Here is a 6,663-nt window from a genome sequence, read left to right as displayed (position 1 = left end):
CACGCATCTCATGATTATCATGTTTGCACCAGTCGCATACCTTCGTCATGCCTTGGCGTCACGTAATACCGAATTTGGCATATGTGAAGCTCGCGAAACGGCCGCGGGCGCATCATCAGTGTGGCATCATGTTGTCACATGACGCGTATAACGTTATTATCATGTTTTGATGTGTCATTAACCTATTTCATCCGTTTGCGTCACGTATTACCAAGTTTGGTACATGTGAAGCTAGCAAAATGGCCGCGAGCGCACCATGAGCGTAGCATATAGTCGTGTTGTTACTTGACATGCATCTCATGTTTATCATATTTGCACCAGTATCATACCTTCGGCATCCATTCACGTCCCATAATACCTAATTTGGTATAAGTGAAGCTAGCGAAATGGCCGCCAGCACATCATGAGCGTAAAACGTAGTCATGTTGTTGCATGACACACATCTCTTGATTATCAAGTTTGCACCAGTCAAATGCATTGTCATTTATTCACGTACTGTAATACCAAATTTGGTATATTTGACGCTAGCGAAACGGCCGTGAACACATCATGAGCGTGGAATGTAGTCATGTTGTTACATGAAACGCATGTCATGATTTTCAAGTTCGGGTCTGTCGCCTGTGTTCGCCATACCATACCAGTTTTGCAACATGTCATGTGAACGAAACCACCGCAAGGGCTGCAGCACCATGAAATGTAAATCATGACATTCATGACATACATGTCATGATTTTTATGTCATGGCAAGTCAAGTATGTTCTTCATACAGTGATGTTATGCCATACCAAGTTTGGTATCTGTGCCATTATCGAAACGGCCAGGAGAGCTAAATGTCGTAGGAGGCTAGATAGCTAGATAGATAGATAGATAGATAGATAGATAGATAGATAGATAGATAGATAGATAGATAGATAGATAGGTAGATAGATAGATAGATAGATAGATAGATAGATAGATAGATAGATAGATGGAGAGATAGATAGATAGATAGAGAGAGAGATAGATAGATAGATAGATAGATAGATAGATAGATAGATAGATAGATAGATAGATAGATAGATAGATAGATAGATAGATAGATAGATAGATAGATATGCTCAAAGTCGCCAAAATTCACTAAGAAATGCTTCGCATTTAAAACGCTCTAAAGCTGTCGTCTTTGCGCTCATGCAGACTGTTCTCACATCTGTACCTCTTTCACAATCTCTATCGAAACGATGCGCGACTGTCTGCACTTATTGAACCTGGCCATCGAATATTGGTTGGTCTCGACCTTGAATTCAACTTCGAACCTTTATTGGCGCGTATAAACCTGTTAATGTTCACCATTACTTGTTGCTGTTCATCGGTGGAATCAGCTGCCTAACGTGAGTGTCTGTGTAAATAATCACAAAGGAGTCACTCGCAAATTGAAACTTCATCTTGGTGTTTGAGTGACCTAATAAAACTGCCCCAGATGTACGTCTCAGTTATGATTCCTTTTTTAGTGCAGTTGGACGTTCTATCACTTTTATGATTGATACGATGCTGTTTTTTTTTTTCTCAGACTACTGATTACCTTGATGTTAATGTTAGTGTTATGTATGTACGCTACCCCCCCCCCCCCTATGTATTGTCCACAGGCCTTTAGGATACCGGAACAAAAATGAATGAAAAATGAACACTAAAGTGACGTGTCTGTACCATCGATTGTAAAAACTTTAGGCAGCAGGAAAACTCGACACAATAATGGCTAATTTCTGAAACCTATATTTGCAATAGTCGTTCATATAAATATAACTTGTTTCCAGAAGCTATTTCCAATTGGAACGCTCTTTCTAAATAATTTTTTAGAAGCATTTACAAGCAGCGCTGGAAAAATTGTTATTTCGTAATTACTTTGAGATGATTTTTTCCGTACAAGGCATTATGTATAGAAAACCATGAAACAGTGATGCTAATTTCCGAAAGAACTCAGACAAGCTATGTTGTTAATTTTTTCCCGTATGCAGGTACACACTGCAGCGCTTGAAATTGACTGAGATAACAATGGTGAATAAAGTTTATCTTCTTTTCATTTCTCTCCTACTAAGCTTAGATGACGGCGTAATGTACGTGCAGTTTCGATAACATGTTGAGGCCAGAACATATTTAATAACCCAATAATATTAATTATCAAAAAGCTGTTCGGTAATTTTGTTTTAACGTTTACGATATTGAAGCGCCCGTGCGGCATCTCTGACTGTAGTGGAGTGTTTGACGCAGCCTTAAAGTAAAGTATACCCGAGCATGGTTCCAATGTTTTTGTCCAAGTGTGTATTTATTCTGCACCTTAAAAGTGATGCTGCTGCATTACGAATATGTCATAGATAAGGATTGCTTCGTTTACTTGCTTTAAGGATCACGACTGAACGCTGATCGCGGCAAAGAATCAGCTGTGCACGATGGAACGAGGAAAATGCCACTGTGATACTTACAATATTTATTTGATTTGTTTGTTTTTGCTTGGGGCTGCATTCAACCGACCTGGATTGTGTTAGCTACAGTGTAAATTAGGTTGCATTGTGACTGCGTAGTCAGAGGTGGGCATTACGTCGGTCATGCTTTCCATGCTGCCTTGTACCAACCAAGCTTATATATGTTAGGCACATGCCCTATTGTGGTTAAGGGGCCCCGCCGCGGTGGTATACTGGCTAAGGTACTCGGCTGCTGACCTGCAGGTCACGGGATTCGATTCCGATGGAGGTTGAAATGCTGTAGGCACGTGTGCTCAGATTTAGGTGCCTGTTAAAGAACCCCAGGTGGTCGAAACCTCTCAAGTCCTCCACTAGGCGTCTCTCATAATCATAAGGAGGTTTTGGGACGTTAAATACCACATATCAATCAATCAACCAATCAATGTATCAATCAATCAATATTGTGGTTTATGGATGCGCTTTAAGCTTATTGTCCCCTTTTTTGCCATGTATGAAGCGTTTTTAGCGATTAGCGCTGTTTTTAGAAGTATGACTATGAAAAAAAAAAACGTCAGAAAGATTGTATCTGAAGTGCAATCTATCTAATTTTAGGCCTGCACCGTGATACTTATTATGGCCAGTTGAACACGTGTTTAGAAAAATATGTTAACAATTTAGAGTACGGGGTACCTAACTATAGGAGAGCATAAAAGTCGTCCCGTGGGCCTCATACTTGCACACGTAATGAGATCGATTTGTTTGTATTGGAATATTTCGTTTTGAGCTGGTGTCTTTGGTGTTTGTTCTGTGGCGCTTAACAGACTCTGGTTAACAATTTCCGCTGTGTAATGTTATATTCTTAAGAGAAACAGTTTTTAACTTTAAAACAAAACGAAGTTTGTTTTATTATTCCATAATACAATATATATAATTGTGCTTTACTATAATCTGGAAATCGCAGGCATAGGTGCTTCTCTGTCGTTAGAACTAACAATTTTTAACAAGCTAAAGCAAATGTTATGTCATGCACTTGCAGTTCTGTTGAACAAAAGATTCTCCAAGATAATCACGTGGAACAGTGCAGCATGCATTATATACGAGAGTGTTTCATTCTTCATGTGATTGTTTTGTTCTTCAAGTGGTGTTAGTGTTTATGTGTATTTTTAATAATTATAAAGCTGTTCGCATTATAATATACAACATTAGAGGTTGACCTGCAATGTTAAACAGTTAAAACTTCTTGTTAATGTATATTGTAGCCTTTTATGTGAGCCTTGTATTTGGGGGCTCGGACGCTTCTCAAGTTAATTGATTTTCACTTTTTGCCCGAGCGTTCCCGCATTGTACTGATGCAAATAAATTTCAACTTCAACTTCAATCAACAAACTGACAGAATGCTGTATGAAGTGCAAAACAGTTTCGCCCGCTAGTTCTTTCGTCGTAGCTTCAGGGATTAGTTCGCTCGAATGCTTAAAAATGCGGACTATTTTACCCAAAAACAGTTCCGTTGCCATAAAGTTCTACAATCCTGCTTATATATTAGCACGAACTGTTTCAATGACTCTTATGGAGATTTCAATAGCACATGGAGGCCCTCTATTTAGGATGCATGGTTAACTGGTTCAGTTAAACTTATCTTGGGGTATGTAAACTAACTGCTTTGAGAATCCACAGAATGGCGAGAAAGCAACAAAATCACGGCAGCATTCGCAGCCCTGTTGTGGTTAGTAGTTCGACGACACACCTCCACAATAAGAGGAGACGATTCTCTGAATGCTGGCTTTCACTGCAGGTAGAACCGATGTCATGCTGTGCATGTGGTTTTTGTATGTGCTGTATTTTTTGCATGTAGCCCACCCATGCATACAAACCGCAACTCTTTAGCTCCACAAAAAGAAAAAAAAATGACAAGACGCTGCCAATTTATTTGATAACCATTTTATCAATGCTAATGCTCTAACCTGAACATTTGGCTTTTCAGGAACTCTAAATGGAACTTACATCGGAAATCATGTAAGTGAAACCATATTTCTTACTCCTACATCTGCAAGTGAGATTCGCTCTATGCTTAACTCCCTAAAAACAAGTCAGCCGCTGGAGAGGATGGAATTAAAGCTCAACCTATTAAAGTGATTGCTCACATAATATGTGGTCTATTGGAACATATCTGCAACTGTATACTTGCTACTGGAGTTGTTCCTGAAAAAAAAAATGAAGGTAGCTCATGTTGCAGTGATTTTTAAGGGTGGTAGTCACAATGACCCAAACAACTATAGACCAATTTCGGTACTGCCATTGTTCTTGAAAGTGGCTGAACGCATTATATATAAGCGTTTTGGTAGCTTCCTGCTGGATAAACGTATTATTTCGGATGAACAATATGGCTTCCAGAAAAATAAGTCCACCGCAACGGCATTATTGAGAATCAAGGATAGAATAAAAAATAACATCAAAAAAAAGAAACTCACCATTCGTATATTCTTAGATTTTCGTAAGGCCTTCGATTCGATGTAACATGAAATGTTACTCGACAAGCTTCAAGTGTATGGCATTCGTGGGACAGCATAAGAACTTATGAATAGTTACCTAGAATCTCGACTGCAGTACACTTCCTTGCAAGATCACAGTTTTGAAAAAAGTAAAATTAAATATGGGGTACCACAGGGTTCAATATTGAGGCCATTACTGTTTCTCGTGTATAATAATGATATAGTAAACATTCCACTAACAGATGAAATGGTTATGTATGTGGATGACGCAAATGCGTTCTTTTCCGGTACCCACCTTCAAGAACTAGAAGTTAAAGTAAATTCTTGGTTGAACGAACTTCGCCAATGGCTACAAATAAATCAGCTTAACTTAAATGTGAAGAAAACAAAATTCACTGTTTTTTTGTTCTAAGAATAAAGAAGTAAGCCATGTTGTGAAGCTTTTTTACAACGAATTGCAGCTAAAGGATCAGACAAGCCATTCTTTTTAGGTGTTACAATTCAGAATAACCTAAGCTGGATTGAGCACATAAATACATAAATAAAGTTCGAGCTACGGTTGCACAATAAGTTCGCCTATTACAACGAACTCGATGCTATGTGCCACTTAAGCTCGTGAGACAACTATAGTTTTCTCTTGCACATTCTCATCTTAGCTATGGCTTATTATTAGAGGAGAACACAAACAAAACCAACATTGAAAAACTGGCAGTACTACAACGTCGAGCTGTTCGTTTGCTAAACTTTTCAAATGAATACGTAGGGTCTTCCAAAAGAATGGCGCGTTACAGTATTCTTAACATTAGAAACTCTTACAGAGCAAAGATCTGCATTCGACTGTTTAAGGAAGTCTCTACAAACTTTGGGGCATTTTCAAACCGGTACCTCAGTCGAGAAACAGCATACAGTTTACGCCACATATCAATGACAACTAAGAGACCCTGGACAAACTATGGCATGCGAACCATCGAGTATGAAACTATGTGTTTATGCAATATGTATGCTATTGTTGAAGTAGCCAGAAATTGTAAAACAATTCAAGAATTTAAACATTTAATAATGAACATGTTTCTTGAGTCAGATGCGGATGTGTTGTACAATTTTTAATGTAACTTACACTGCAAAATATTAATGATATTCCGTGATTGCATCGTAGTGTTATTAAAAGGTATTGTTATTACTATAGATAATTACCACGTTATTGATGTTTCTTGTTTTTATTGCATTAGTGCTTATGTTGTTACTGTGATTACATTATTACGTTATGTTCATTACTGTCACTACGTTATTACTATAATTGAGGATTATAAGCTTACTATAATAATGATTATGTACTTGTTGATTCAGAATTTCCCAAGTTGACTTGTTTTCAATCCCACTGCTTCTGCTGCCGCAGTGTGGTAGGGCCCGGTCAGGAGGTTTGAATCCTCCTTTTGCCTTACCCTGCGGGCGAACCATGTATACGTGTTACATCGATCTCCTTGTTATGTGGGATTTGCCAATTAAAATAACGAATAAAAATACTTCACCACGAAACAAAAAGAAAAAAAGAGATAACCCGCACCCATCTTTTTATTGACACTTTTCCAGTTGTTCATGCAAATGAGAAAAGATGCAGTCTTTTTCCTCTATTTCACACCTGAAATACCTTCAGGTGCAAAAGCAATGTTGGATGTGCCACCCGTGTTGTAGGGTTTTTGTTTATTTTCTCTCTTGATGCGTCAGTTGAGTGGCAATTT

This window comes from Rhipicephalus microplus, chromosome 1 (genome assembly GCF_043290135.1).
Source record: "Rhipicephalus microplus isolate Deutch F79 chromosome 1, USDA_Rmic, whole genome shotgun sequence".
Taxonomy (NCBI): Eukaryota; Metazoa; Arthropoda; class Arachnida; order Ixodida; family Ixodidae; genus Rhipicephalus; species Rhipicephalus microplus.
Note: the sequence above shows the minus strand (reverse complement) of the source record.